This window comes from Myotis myotis, unplaced genomic scaffold (genome assembly GCF_014108235.1).
Source record: "Myotis myotis isolate mMyoMyo1 unplaced genomic scaffold, mMyoMyo1.p scaffold_m19_p_9, whole genome shotgun sequence".
Lineage (NCBI taxonomy): Eukaryota > Metazoa > Chordata > Mammalia > Chiroptera > Vespertilionidae > Myotis > Myotis myotis.
The window spans coordinates 77,599,911-77,615,240 of NW_023416401.1; the positions used below are offsets into that span (position 1 = coordinate 77,599,911).

General features: G+C 44.8%; 1 protein-coding gene across 10 annotated transcripts in view; it reads left to right on the forward strand.

Moving 5' to 3' along the window:
- Positions 1-15,330, forward strand: part of RIN2 (Ras and Rab interactor 2) — a 212,063-nt gene that overhangs the window by 107,798 nt on the left and 88,935 nt on the right. The window lies entirely within an intron of this gene.

The following is a 15,330-nucleotide window of genomic DNA, read 5'->3' on the forward strand; positions in this document are numbered from 1 at the left end:
GTATGTGTTTTCAATTAAGACTTGGTGGTCATTCCTAATTTACACTTGGAAATTAATTCCCTTCTTATGGCTTTTGCTCTGTGTCCTTCTGCCCACCCTCAAAATAAAGCATCATAATTGTAGAAATTTTGGAAAATACCGAATCGTGTAAAAGAGTAGAAAAATGGAGGTAAAGTTTGCACTTGAAATCTGTCATAGGCAGGTGTTCAAACATCAGATCTTTCCTCAATAGGAGAAATGGTGTAGAGTCCTCTTAACTTTATTACAGAGGAAAACTGACAATTTTACTAGATTTCCCACCCTAATGGGTTGTAAGTACGTATTAACTCTCATTTAAATGTGTCCTGCTTCCAAGAAACCAAACCTGATTTATTGTGTCAGTTAGAGAGTCCATATGATCCATTGGAAGAGCCTGCTGATAAAAGAAAGCTAAGTTCAGTAAACTGACCATGATAAGGGAGGACAGGGCCAGGACACAGGCCTGTTGGTGTCTAAGCCAGGGGAGGTCAGGAGGTGTATGGATAGGGTGTCGAGGTCTAGATCCATGTCTTTTTAGCTATATTTTTCAAGGCAGAGAAGTGATTGGTTTCAGCAGAGTTTGTGACATCATTGTTCGGGATTGGTGGGTACAGCAAGACAAGGGTCTTTTTTTTCTTTATTGATTAAGGTATTACATATGTGTCTTTATCCGCCCCCATTACTCCCCCCCACCACCACCCTGCTCATGCCCTCACCCCCCCTCCCTAGTGTCTATGTCCATTGGTTAGGCTTATATGCATGCATACAAGTCCTTTGGCTGATCTCTCCCCTTCCCCCCCACCCTCCACTGCCTTCCCTCTGAGGTTTGACTGATCGATGCTTCTCCGCCACTGGATCTGTTTTTGTTCATCAGTTTATGTTGTTCATTATATTCCATAAGTGGGTGAGATCATGTGATAATTATCTTTCTCCAAGTGACTTATTTCACTTAGCGTAATGCTCTCCAGGTACATCCATGCTGTTGCAAATGGTAGGAGTTCCTTCCTTTTCACCACAGCGTAGTATTCCATTGTGTAGATATACCACTATTTTTAATCCACTCATCTGCTGGTGGGCACTTAGGCTGTTTTCAAATCTTAGCTATTGTAAATTGTGCTGCCATGAACATTGGGGTGCATATATCCTTTCTGATTGTTTTCTTGGGATATATTCCTAGAAGTGGGATCACTGGGTCAAATGGCAGTTCCATTTTTAGTTTTTTGAGGAAACTCCATACTGTTCTCCACAGTGGCTGCACCAGTCTGCATTCCCACCAGCAGTGCACGAGGGTTCCTTTTTCTCCGCATCCTCGCCAGCACTTGTCATTTGTTGATTTGTTGATAAGACAAGGGTCTTGAGTCCTGGCAAGTAAATCATCATTGATATGCAAGTTGTTTTCTCAGGTGAGCAAACTGTTTTTCCAGGACTGATTTTTCTGTAAAAATTTTCTGCAGCAAACAGAAAAGTTATTTATTGGTTTACAGCCTTAACTTCCTGGGCAAGAATATCCTGGAAGAAATAGTTATGTTGACACAGATGGTCTTGATTCTCAGCCCTCATAGCTAAGGTATGTGAATGTAGCATTTGCAGTTCTCAAGCAGTTTACTCAATTTGAATCAAACTTGCATAACATCCACCATCCTGAGGCCAACAAGGGGCTCCTCAAGTCTCCTGTAGACCAGGCGCTAGACCCACCAGGCTCCTGACTCAGCTCCAGTTCCAGGATTCTGTCCTAGGATGATATATTTATTGCATCCTGATAGAAGGGAAGAACCCAACCCCCTCCTTAACCCAAAGCACTGCCTACATCAGCCTAAATACTGGCTAGTTCATAATTACCACCTTATGCTCAGGAAGTGTAGTGGGGCTGACTCTTACATAGTAGTTAGATATTAAATTCAAAACAAAATGAGAACCTTGAGTTTAGTCAAACTTGCCTTTGAAAATTCCTTAGGCAGGGGCCTTTTGGACCCAGTTTTTCCTACAGTCCTGAGGAAAATCTCTTTTTTTTTTCAATTTTCAGTTGAAAAGCAGGTTAAAGGTAATTACTTTATATTTCTGGACTGTGTCCTATGAAAGAATCAAGCAATAGATGAGAGCCCTGCTGGAACCTGCTGAGGCAAGCTCTACTTAGCTCTCTCCTGAGTTGAAGGCCCCTGAGGAAAATGTAGGCAAAGTGACCTGCACTGTTTAACTTGGGGTTGCCTGTTTTGTTCTTGGTTTTGTTTTTGTTTGTAGAGCTTCAATTTATTTGTTAGATGCTCCATGTAAATGATATTTGACCCTTAAATAACAGGGGTTTGGACTGTGTAGGTCCACTTATATGCGGATTTTCTGCAATAAATATAGTCACCCCTTTGTATCCAGGGCTTTCCCAACCATGGATTGAAAATACTGTTTTCCATTCAAGGTTGGTTGAATCTGCAGATGCGAAGGTCCAACTGTAGAGTCAGCAATTACATGCAGATTTTTGACTGCTCGGGGTCAGCCCCTCTACCCCCATGTTGTTCAAGGGTCAACTGTATTTTCTTTCTTTCCTCTTCTTTATAGCCATTGTTATTATTTACTATGGTAATCCACAGTTTGTTATTATGGGGAAATATTATTAATCATAATTTAAATAAATGATATTAGTTATTAATTATTTCATAATTTAGGCATGTAGTTATCTGCAAGGATGAAGTAAGCTGCCCTTTGGGCATTTCATATTGGCTCCTTAGAGGTTCATTTTTAAAATGTTAGAGTTCAGTTGTTGAGATGGTTTGTCACTCAGCACATCCTGGGACCCACTGGGCCTTCTGTTATTCCTCGTGCTTTTATATTTTAAATGTTGAGCGCTTTTGATTAGCCAGGCTCTGTACATGGCACAGGGGAGAGAAAAACCAGAAGCCACCCCTGACCTCACAGAGGTTTCAGTCTGGTAGCCAGAAAGATATTAATCAAATAATCATGACACTGAACCCATACTAATAAATCATAAGAGAAAACAGTGCCTCATGTGAGAAATAAAAGGGGCTTTGAGACTATATAACATAATGCAGGGTTCCAGAGAAATCTTTCCTGAGGAAGTGGCTTTTGGTTTGAGAGCTGATATTGACTCTGTATTATCCAGGGATGTGGGTCGGGCTACATTTCAGAGACTCTTCAGCTGCTGCACTGTCATTCTCCACACACACCATAAAGCATGAACATTCTCGGTCATGTTCTTGGCTCACAGCTGAATTCCACATGCTTGTTATGCTTTTCTTGCTTATTGGGGCTCCTGTGATTTTGTGTAAAGCGTAGATAACTGAAAGGCAATCATTGGGCCTCTTTTACATCAGTGTGTCCCCCCCATCCAGCTTCTGGTGTATTTAAACCGGAGTTGCTAACCACTAGAAGCAAGCCTTGATTTGTGGCTTCCCATCTGTCCTGGCTCATGGAAATGACTCAGATAAGTCACAGGACACAGAGTCGTGGATAACGCACTGATGGTCTGAGCGTTCTGGGGTAATGAGAGTGCCCAAGGCTATTGTTCATGGAGAATTACACCCTGGAACCCTGGCCACAGAAATCCTGTGCTGCTGGGCCACCACGTCAGAGCCCTTCCCAGCGCCATTGTCAATTTCCTCCACCACCTGTGGGAAACAGTATCTTCCTGCTCTGTAAGGTCTCCGTGAAAACACACGGGGGAGGCCAGCGATGCTCTGGACAAGGCAGCCCGTTACCTGCCCCTAAGTAAGGGGGTGGACACCTATTGCTGTCATATTTCAAGGGTGCGCTGTGTGAAAGGGATTGTGTAAGAACAACATTGCCTAGGCTCATAAAGTTCTAGATCAGCGGTTCTCAACCTGTGGGTCACGACCCCTTTGGGGGTCGAACAACCCTTTCACAGGGGTCGCCTGAGACCATCGGAAAACACATATATAATTACATATTGTTTTTGTGATTAATCACTATGCTTTAATTATGTTCAATTTGTAACAATGAAAATACATCCTGCATATCAGATATTAACATTAAGATTCATAACAGTAGCAAAATTACAGTTATGAAGTAGCAACGAAAATAATTTTATGGTTGGGGGTCACCACAACATGAGTAACTGTATTAAAGGGTCGTGGCATTAGGAAGGTTGAGAACCGCTGTTCTATTTGGTCCTGCACTAGGGCAGAGGAGCTCAAAGTAATCTTCGATCCCTCCTTTTCCTGAACTCCACAGCTTCCTCCAAGCCACCCCTGTGCCCACACTACCCAGGTGCCCAGTGCTGGCAAATACCCCTCAAGTCTCCAAAATCTACACCCTTCCTCCCTTTCCTACATTACCTCCCTACTTGGGTTCTCATTCCTTCAGTTGTGGGCACGGATGGGCAATGCTTGTGACCCGTCTGCACTGTCCCCGAACATGTGTGCTTGCTTTATCCCGAACCATGACACCCATCCCGTTACCTCCTGCAGACTCAGGCTCCGTGCAGGGCCCAGCACCAGGTCTGCACTCTCCCCTGCAAGGACTTTCAGACTGTGCTTCCACCTTCTCCCCAGCTCTTCCTCCGAGGGTCCTCATGGGTCTGCTCCTGCTGATGCCCACATTCTGGGCTGTGCCCACCCGCCTCCTCCCTCTCACCCTCCACCTCTCCCCATCAGGCTCCCACTTACCCTTCCAGGCTGGCGTACACCCATTTTATTCCCCTGACAATGGAGCTCTCATGGCGGAGCTGGTATCTACCTTTACTTTTGTCTAAAGGTTAAATTGTGGTAGAAATGTTGTGCATGAAGGCTTAGCTGTGGCCCCAATGTAGAGCCAGGAAGTAAACCTGAACTCTGAACTCTGCCATGAGGGGATTTGTTTTGTCTTTTTGTTGCCACATTCCTGACCCCCTTATAGTGGGGGAACAATGCCAGGAAGGATCCGTGGGGATTATCCACATAGCAATTCTAATTTCTCCCAGGAACGCCTGGGGCAGCCTGCCCTCAGCCTGCAAGTTGGTGGAGTTCCTCCTCTCTGAGTGCCTGCTTCCTGCCTCCCTCTGCCTCAGTGACAGGGAAACAGTTGGTCTTAGCTAACCAGGGAGAAATGTGTTTTGATTATAGGGACCTCGCTCTCCTGTGCCTCCAAACCGCTCATTCAGTGGGGAGGCGACCTGAGCGTGGGTTCACACACAACCGGGGGTGTAAGAGGGCCCAGCTCAGCAGCAGAAGCTCAGTGTGAGGGACCCTCTTCTGGTCACTGTCCACAGCTTTTATAACAGGCTCATCGTGGCTGTCTCTCAGAAACGGAAAGCCTGGGATCATGGGTCAGAGAAGCCGGAGGAGAGATCTCTGGCACATAAAGAACAGAAGTGCGGCTCATTTGAAGAAACCTAATTGCTAAAATCTGACCACAAAACAGATAAACCAGGAGTGATGATTCACTTCACCACAACAGACTTCCTGTAACTATCAGACTCTCCTTGGCATTTGAAAAGTTATTGTGCCTTCAAAAGTCCTATCTGCAGGCGAACTTCCACCCATCCACAACTGGCACCATGGCACATCTCGGGCCTCAGCGGTTTTGGCACCTGGGTGTTCAGGCTGCTCTTTCTGTGAGGAGCCATTTCTCTGCATGCACAGCCCAGGACAGCAATTCACTGTTGTGACAAGGGACGGAGATGGCAGGGGCTTGAAAAAAAAATGGGTGGACCCCGAATCACATTTTACTCAATAATTTAATTGAAGAAATCCTTACATGGATCCACGGATGTTTAAAAGTCATAGATGTGAGTGTTGTGCCCTTGGTCTCCTAGCTGACGCCTGGACAGCGAGTAGACGTCACCTGCCATACCAAGTGTCCAGGGAGGCACCATGTACCAGTCTAGGACCAGGAAAGCACCTTGCAGTGGAAACAAAATAGTGATTAGAGGTTTGGTTACAACAAGTAACATATCGATAGCTATTCATAATAATATTTCAAAGCATATCTCACATCAGAGTTTGTGTGTCTTTTGTTTTCCACAAATAAGTTTTTCTTAGCTACTTCCTAGGCACTTACAGCTGGACAGGCCTTAGCAGTGCTCTCTCACAGAACTACAAAGTAAGCCACAGATGTCATTTTAAATGATCTAGTAGCCACATTAAAAAACAAACAAACAAACAAAAAACCCAGCCTAACTCGTGTTGCTCAGTGGTTGAGCATTAACCAATGAACCAGGAGGTCATAGTTCGATTCCTAGTCAGGGTTCAAGCCCAGGTTTTGGACTCAGTCCCCAGCAGGAGGCATGCAGGAGGCAAGCAATCAATGATTCTCTGTCATCATTGATGTTTCTTTCTCTCTCTCTCTCTCTCTCTCTCTCCCCCTTCCTCTCTGAAATCAATAAAAATATATATATTTTTAAAATCAAGTAAAAATGATTTAAATAATATGTTTTATTTAACCTAGTATATCTAAAATATTTTCATGTCAACATGTAATAAAATATAAACATATTTTAACTAGATATTTTACACTTTCTGTACCATACCTTTGAAAATCAGTGCGTATTTTACACTGAGCACGACTCAGTTCAGACTAGCCACATTTCTGGTGCTCAGTAGCCACATGTGGACTCCAAAGGCTTACACTGAGTCTAAACCTCCTCCCTTTACAGATGAGGAAACTGAGGCCCAGGAGGCTGACATTCCAGGGCTGGGTAGTCTATAGCAGGGATGAGAATCAGACCTGGCCTGACTCTCCAACGTGAAACCCCCACCCTCGTGGCCTCCTGAGGGTTCTGCTCTGACCCTTTCCTCCTTTCCCAGGGAGAGCTCCCAGGAAACCCCTTCTGGAGAGGCTGTGGGGACATCGGCTCTCTGGAGAGGGGTTGGCTTTTGTCAGAAACACATGCATGTCTTTCACCATCTTCTCCAAACACCCCCAGGACACAGACCAGGCCTCTAGGGCATGACTTTGTAGGGATGCCATGAACTTATTGGACAGCAGTTCCTGTTCTTATTTCCAAAAAAGCAATGGATTTCATAATTTTAAGGGTAGTTTTCCCAGCACATTTTGGCCATCCATTTCTGATGCCACATGTTACCCATGGAGGCTCAACACATTCTCACTTGCTTCAGGCAACTTTGCTTGTGTGTGTGTGTGTGTGTGTGTGTGTGTGTGTGTGTGTGTTTTAAATCAGGAATTAAATAGATTCCTCTGGTTCTTCTCAACTACATATTTTCTCCAGGCTTAGTTGAAATTCTGAGTTTTTATAATTAGGAGGATGCACAGGAGGGAGTGTAGAGTTGAAGCAGTGTCAAATGTGTAATTTTCAAAAAGTTAAGACAGGACTCTCATAAATTAGAATAAACTGCTGTCAGACTTTATTCAAAACCAGGAAACAGGTGCAAAGCTAGTTCAAAGAGCTCTTTGACAATTAATGACTTAGACATTCTGTGATAAGTTTGCCGAGTTAAAATCAAAACTGGTTAAAGTCCTAAAAGGCAATAAAAATAGCACATAGGAAAGTCAAACATCTTTAGGGGGCCAGCATTGGCATCGCCCAGAGCTTGGTAGCAAGGCAGCCTTGAGCCGTGGTTCTCAAAGTGTGGTGCCAGCTTCCAGCAGCTGCTTCACTGAGACATTTCTAAGAAATATAGATCCTTACATTGCACCCCAGAACCAGTGAATTGGACACTCTGGGGGTGGGGCCCACGGGTCTGTTTTAACAAGCCTGCCAGGGGATTCACGTTTGAGAACTACTGTTCTATATATTTGAATGAGTGAACAGGACAACACAAAAAGCATAGAAATGCCTGCATTCTAGGCCTGGCTTCATGTCCCTGCCTGGACAATGGAGTAATAGCGCTGCCCCCGCTGGGCTGTGGGCACCAGTGTTCTAGAAGGGAAAGAGTTTGCCCACCCAGTGCTAGCAGAGCCAAACACTGGGCGCGGAGAATGGCATTTGAAGAAATAAAACCCACTAACTTATTTTACTGACGAATGGCACCACCCAGGAGAATGGGAAGGTAAGGGTCAAGGTCCATCCCCCCGATGGCGTGTAGGTTACGGATTATGTAGGGCAGAATCACAAGACACCATGGGTTAGGGGTTAGGGGTCATGCTGAGAGTTGTGAGGTGAGAGTGATGAGTCATTTTTTTCAGGTCTTGAGGGCAGCTCTGAGGTCTTTTCTGGCATCCTTCTGTCTGGTCTCAGGGGAAAGTAGCTATGTGGCTATTTCACCTTAGGGCTGAGGTGCAGAAACATAATTTAGGTCAAGTGGGCTACTGTTCCCATGGTAGAGGGGAATTAGGGGGGTGGGGGTGGGGCTCAGGCTGCTCATTATCCTGGGGAAAGGTTACAGAAAGGAGAGAGAGAGAGAGAGAGAGAGAGAGAGAGAGAGAGAGAGAGAGAGAGAGAGGATTCCTAGAGGTAGGATTCAAAACTAAATTTAATCAAAGTCATAAGAACCCTCGGTTTTACCAATTAGTTCATACATCGTACTTCAGTCACCTAGTCTCTGTAAGCCTTGGTGCTATTGCCACCATCTGATAAGATGCTCTGTTTTTTTCTGTCTGCTTTCCCAACATCTCCACATTCTATTTGCTCACTCAGAAGTGGCTGCGCATACACACACACACACACACACACACACACACACACACACACACACACCCCTATGGAGATCCTTAGAGGCAGGGTGATTCAGCTGTGATAGACTGAAGCAAAATCTCCCCCCTAAGCCTCTCACACCTGATGAGGCCATTTACACACACACAGGTGCTCCAAGTGTGCCCCCTTCTGGCCAACCAGAGCAGTCCCTTTCAGATGGCTGCCTCCCAGTGTCCTGCCTCAAAAAGTGGGGATTGTTCTTCTCAACACCAGCAACAATACATACTTCATCAGAATTAGGTTTACTAGCTTGATGCAGCCTGGGAGAACACACCAGAAGAACCACGTGGGGGCGGGGGGAGGTCTCAGTATGTGGGAGTTGGGAGGGGCTTATTATAGCATTTGGGCTTATGCTGGTTAATTCTAAGGAAGGAAGGGTTGCAGATTTAGCAAATAAAAATACAGGACACACATCTGAATTTGAATTTCAGATATAGCATAAGTATATGCACTATTTGAGACATACATATACTAAAAACTTATCCATTATTTACCTGAAATTCAAATTTAACCAGGCATCCTGTGGTTTATCTGGCAGCCATGAAGGAGGAGTTGAGTGTTATCAGGAAGTGAGGAGAATGCAGTGATTGGGTAGTTGAATAATTTTTATCTAGAATTCAGGTGGAGTTAAAGGATCCAGAGGCCTCAGTGGTAAAGCAGCAGCGGACACTCAGTTGTGTGACAGAATGGGGCCGTTCATTTTTGTAGTCTGGCCTGTGTTCTGCCGTGTCTCAGACCTGGTCCCTAGGGGCCTTGGAATTGCCTGTTTTCATTGTGTGCTCATCATTATTTATGTTCAGGTGGGAGCATGCCAGGAGCCTTTCTCACTCACTCATTCTGCTTCCAGATTCTAGGCTTGTTTCTGTGGAGAGGGTGAGATCTCATAGATGCAGGTGACTTGGAGTTCTGGTCCAGGATGGCCAGTTAGTTCAGGCTAGGCTGCTAGTTATCTGGAAATATTTTTGGTGTGACAGCTTGGGTGGAGGTGCTACTGGCTGGCTTTTACAATGCAGGAGCAACTCCCACAACAAACTACCTGGCCCCAAATTCCCACTGAGGTGGACAATTCCTGGACTGAAATGGAAATTAGGAAGTGACCCATTTCTGAGGCCTCTCTGACTTTGGGGCAGGCCTTCCAGAAGTAGAAGAAATGAAAGCAAGAAAAGTGTGTGCGTGTATTTCGCATGCACTGTCTTGAATGTGTGTCACTGGAACTAGCTTAGTACCTGGCCTGTAATAATAGGGGTTCAATACACATGCTGAATGGATGAAGGTATGTGTAATGCACATATAAGTCTATTATACACACATTATTCATTTATTCAGTCTGTAATGACTCAGCACCTATAATGGCAGCACCTCTCCTGGGGCTGAGAGTGCAGTGATGGGAAAAATAGATAATAATTAGGGAAATCTGAATTTGCAGGGCTGCCTGAGTGGGTGATTGGGGAGGGCTTCTTGAGGAGGTGGCATTTAAGCATAACTTTTCAGGAGAGAGAGAGTCAAGGAGAAAACATTCCCAGGCAAGGGGGACACACATGCAAAAGCCAGGGAACAGTGCCCAAGACTCTGAAAGAACAGGGTAGGGAGCATACTGAACAGTGGGAGTCACGGGGGTGGGGGGTGGGGACTGGCATGAAGTAAGGGTGGGAGGGAAGCAGGGGCCAGTCACGCCAGCTGGATGAGAAGTTGAGATCCCATTATTATTCCAATTGGAAGCCATGCAGGGTTTTGAGAATGGGAATGACATAATCCAACATAGGTGCAAACCTCACAAACCTTGCTGGGCATTAGCAAGGATTACAGCCAACCAAGAAAACCAAAGTACAATTCAGATCTTCCCTGTTGTCCTCAAAGGACACCAGAGTCAGCCTCCCACCCAGCACCCTTGCAGTCAGCTTGCTGGTCCTTCTCTGCACCTAGTCCAGGTGCCCAGCAACTCCCTCCAGAAATGTCCCTCTCCACTCTCTCAGAACTTCTCCCTGAGTCTTGCAGTCATCTTCCTTTACTCTGCCTCAAACCCCACCCCCACCACACACACACACACCTTCTTGTCTTTATTGTGAAGATCGTTTTGGCCTGTCTACAGTCTCAAGCTTTATGGTTTTCTTCTCTGCTTCTTAGAACCCACACAGCTAACACTTGGTCAGAGCTGACTTCCTACCTGAAAGAAAGAAAGAAAGAAAGATTGTAAACTCTTATTTATTTGTTGTACAGGCCTGCCCCATGCATTTGAAATAACTACTGTACCTGAAATATGTGGAGTAGATTGGAGGGGAGCAGCTGAAGGAACAAGACAACCACTTAAGACAGTCAGCAAACTGTGACCCACAGGCCAAAATCTGGCTGAGCGCCTGCTTTTATAATTGGGACACAGCCACACCCCTTCATTTATGTATTGGTTATGGTTGCTTCTGTCCCACAACTGCAGAACTGAGTTGATTCAGAGACTGTATTGTGCCCAAAGCCTAAAATATTGACTCTCTGGTCCTCTGTGGAAAAGGTTCGCTGCCCATTGACTTGGGAGCTAATTGCATTTTGTCACTGAATCATCAAAGGCAATCTTGGGTGCGGGTAGCAGTATCTCCAGTTTACAAATGAACACATGCCAGGGTCAGTAAAAAGTTGGTCTCTGGGGGCAGGGGCCACTCTTTCCTGAATCACACAACCTGCCTGAGTTCGTCAGAAATAGCTAGATTGAATACATTGGAGGTGGAGGTCTCAACCTCAGGTGCCTACAGGGGCCAGGTAGATACTGTAAATCAGTAAAGCTAATTCAGGGGAAAGTTGATAAATGGCAACTGACATTTGGGGTCCATATTGGAGCACAGCAGGGGATGGTGAGGACTATAGCAAACTGAAGAACAGATGTTGCATCTAAAGATGGAGGGATAGGTAAATTCGGTACTTGCATCCTCCCACAACCACGTAAAAATTAAACTAAACTACAGAACAACCATCATCCAGAACCACCTGAAATCTAGCTGAATGGAAGCCCTACAATTAAGAATATAAAGAAGAAACCACTCAAGACTGGTAGGAGAGGCAGAGATGCCAAATGGGTTGGTACCACTCCTACGTGTGGCGGGTAAAAATCAGGAGGAATATCTTGGCTGAAGAATGAGGGGTCCCAGCCCCACACCAGGCAATCCAGCCCAGAAAGAGAAGTGCAGTGCCAAAAATGGAAGTCTCCATAAATTCTGGCTCTAAAAATCAGTGCGATTGTGGCTGAGTGAGAAGGAGGGTTGCTGGAGTCCCAGTAAGTTCCTTTTATAGGGCCTGCACATGGACTTACTCAGACTCACTCACTCTGAGTTCTAGTCCTGGGACAACAGCTCAAAAGGCACCACCAGGGACATATGGGGAGGAACTGAACTGTCTGGATCAGGGTGAGAGCTGGAGGGGCAGCTTTCTGTTAGACAGTAGTGCTGGCAGAGGCCATTGTCCTATTGATGAACCTTCCCCCAACAGAGCCAGCAGGTGGGTGTCATATCTGAGTGTCCATCAACAAGGTTCACACTTCTCTCCCTGCTCTGGTGATTCCCTGAGACACTTCTCCACCCAAGCTATGGGCCAACTGAAGCAGTTTCCAGTGGCTTTTCCATGCGAATAGCTTATATTGGCTCAGGCTTCCGACTAAACTAAAATTTCTCAAACAAACAGCATCTGGTTTCAGCATGCCCTGTATCTCTCGTATCTCTCACTAAATGACCCCAGGCCCAGCACTAGGGGTAGCAGGCCTTGGTTTGAAGCTTCTAAGCCCAGCACAAGTAGCAGTTATCTACAGATTATACCAGGTGGCCCTGGGCAGAACACAGGCAGTGGCTGACCTTTGCCTGTACCTCCTAGAGGTCCCAGAGCCAGCACACCCAGTAAACAGCTTCAGACCATGTTGAAACACCACACAACCACCTCCACAAGTGGCACACTCAAGGGGCAGACTCAGCAGGCACCAGAGCCCTGCTGAAGTAAGTTCTGTTCTGTGTGATGGGTCCCTGCACAGCTGGTCCTCCACAGTGGCTTGGGTGAACTGGGAGGCTGTGCCACCTACTATATTATTCCACTCTACTAAAGCTAGGAGATGTAGTAGTGCTACCTGATACATAAAAACAGAAATGGGGAGGGTGCCAAAATGAGAAGATAAAGAAAAGTGTACCAAATGAAAGACACAAACAAAACTCCAGAAAAAGAACTAAACCTAATGTATACAAGCAATCTATTAGATGCAGAGTTCAAAACACTGATTATAAGGATGCTCAGTAACTCAGGGGAAGAGTAGATGAACTTAGAGAAAACTTCAACTGCTTAAAAAAAGACTTGGAAACCATGAAAAAGAAGTGATCAAAACTAAAGGACACACTAACTGAAATGAAGAATAATTTACTGGGAATCATAATAGAGTAGATGAAGCTGAGAATTAAATCAGAGATTTGCAATATAAGGAAGCAAAAAATACCCAATCATAACAGCAAAAAGAAAAATGAATCAAAAAAAAAAATGAGAATAGTGTTATGAGACTCTAGGACAATTTCATGTGTATCAACATTTGCATCATGGGGAGCTAGAGGGAGAAAAGAGAAGGGCAAGATATTGAAAACCTATTTGAAAAAATAATGACAGAAAACTTTCCTGGTGAAGGAAATAGATGTACAAGTCCAGGAAGCACAGAGAGTCCTAAACAAGATGAACCCAAAGGGGCCCACACCAGGACACATCATAATTAAAATACAAATGACTGCCAATCCTTGTTGCAACCACTACCGGATCCTTGATGTGAGAAAAACTCTCAGAGCTTCAGAGATTTTCTTAAAAGCAGCAAGAGAAAAGCAGTTAGTTTCCTATAAGGAAGCTCCTATAAAACTGTGAGCTGATTTGTCAACGAAAACTTTGCAAGTCAGAAGAGAGTGGCAGGAAATATTCAAAGTGATGAGAAGCAAGGACCATCAGTCAAGATTACTTTACCCAGCAAAGCTACCATTTAGAATTGAAGGACATATAAAGAGCTTCCCAGGCAAGAAAAAGCTTAAGGGGTTCATCACTACCAAACCAGTATTATAAGAAATGTTAAAGGGTCTTCTTTAAGAAAAAGAAGAAAAAAAGATTAAAAAAACATGAACAATAAAATGGCAATAAGTGCATATCTATCAACAATTGAAACTTAAAAAATGAATAAGTAGAAGAGAAACAGACTCATAGATACAGAGAACATTTTGATGGTTGCCAGATGGGTGGGGTGTTGGGAGGATGGGTGAGAAAAGTTAAGGTATTAAGTAGTATAAATTGGTTGTTATAGAATAGTCATGGGATGTAAAGTATAGCACAGGGAATACAGTCAATATTCTATATACAGACAGTCCTTGGGTTACATCGGACTCAGTGTATGTCATTTCATGGTTACGTCGCCATCTCCCATTTATATATATTAAAAGAAAGTTTTGTTATTTTGACATATGTACATATGTGCTTTATGTTTTTTAGTATTTATTTACCACAAGGTCAGGAATTGTTATCTTTCCTTTAAATTTTTTTACTGTTTCACTTCATTACTGCTGGGTATGTGCTCCATGTGAGTGACGTAGGTGCTTATGTAGGTGTGTTCTGACTTACGGCGAAAATCGCGTTACATCGCGTTGTAGGAACAGATCTCCGATGTAACCCGAGGAGCTACTGTAATAAAAGCCTAAGCGACCATTACAGCAGAACGACCAGAACGACTGGTCCCTTTGATGCACACTGACCACCAGGGGGCAGACGCTCAATGCAGGAGCTGCCCCCTGGTGGTCAGTGCACTCTCACAGGAGGAGCACCACTCAGCCAGAAGCCAGGCTCACAACTGGGTAGTGTCAGTGGCAGGAGCCTCTCCCACCTCCGCTGCAGCGCTAAGGAGCAGCAAGCAGGCAGGCAGTAAGCAGTGAGGGGTCCCGGACTGCAAGAGGGATGTCCGATTGCCGGCTTGGGCCTGATCCCCATGGGGAGTGGGCCTAAGCTGGCAGGCGGACATTTCCTGAGGGGTCCCGGACTGCAAGAGGGCACAGGCTGGGCTGAGGGACCCTCACACACACACAATGCACGAATTTTGTGCACCAGGCCTCTGATATAATACCTGTGTATGGTTTCATATGGGTACAAGATTTATTGGGATGATCACTTAGTAAGTTATATATCTAATCACTGAGGTATATACCTGAACCTAGTATAATATTGAGTGACAACTGTAATTAAAAAATTAAAAAATGGTTTTAAATTAAAAATATAAAAATAAAGACAGCATCACCATGACAGATGTGTTTCTAATTTTCAACAAACTAGAAACCTTTGAACTTTTAAACTTGAGCTTGGGTTTTATGTGAGTCTCCTGATTTTTACACAAAATATTCTTTATGTTTAAAAGATAGGATAAGCCAATGTGAGGACAAAGCAAAAAAAAATAAAGTGAGTGTGTGTAGAGGCCCTCAGGGACCTCTGATATGACGCACACATTGGAGACTGTCAGAGCCTTCCTCAGGAAGGGTGGCTCCGTATCCAGGTGAGGAGCAGCTCTAGATAAGGCCACCAGCTCTCACCAGAAAAACTTCCCCACCCAGGAAGCCCTGGCTTCTGGTCAAGCCTTCAGCTAGACACGGAGAGCAGCCTCATACTCTGTAATCAGCAGAGGAAAGGAAGCACCCAGGAGCCAAAGCAGATACAGAGATGCAGGAAGGCTGAGCTCAGAG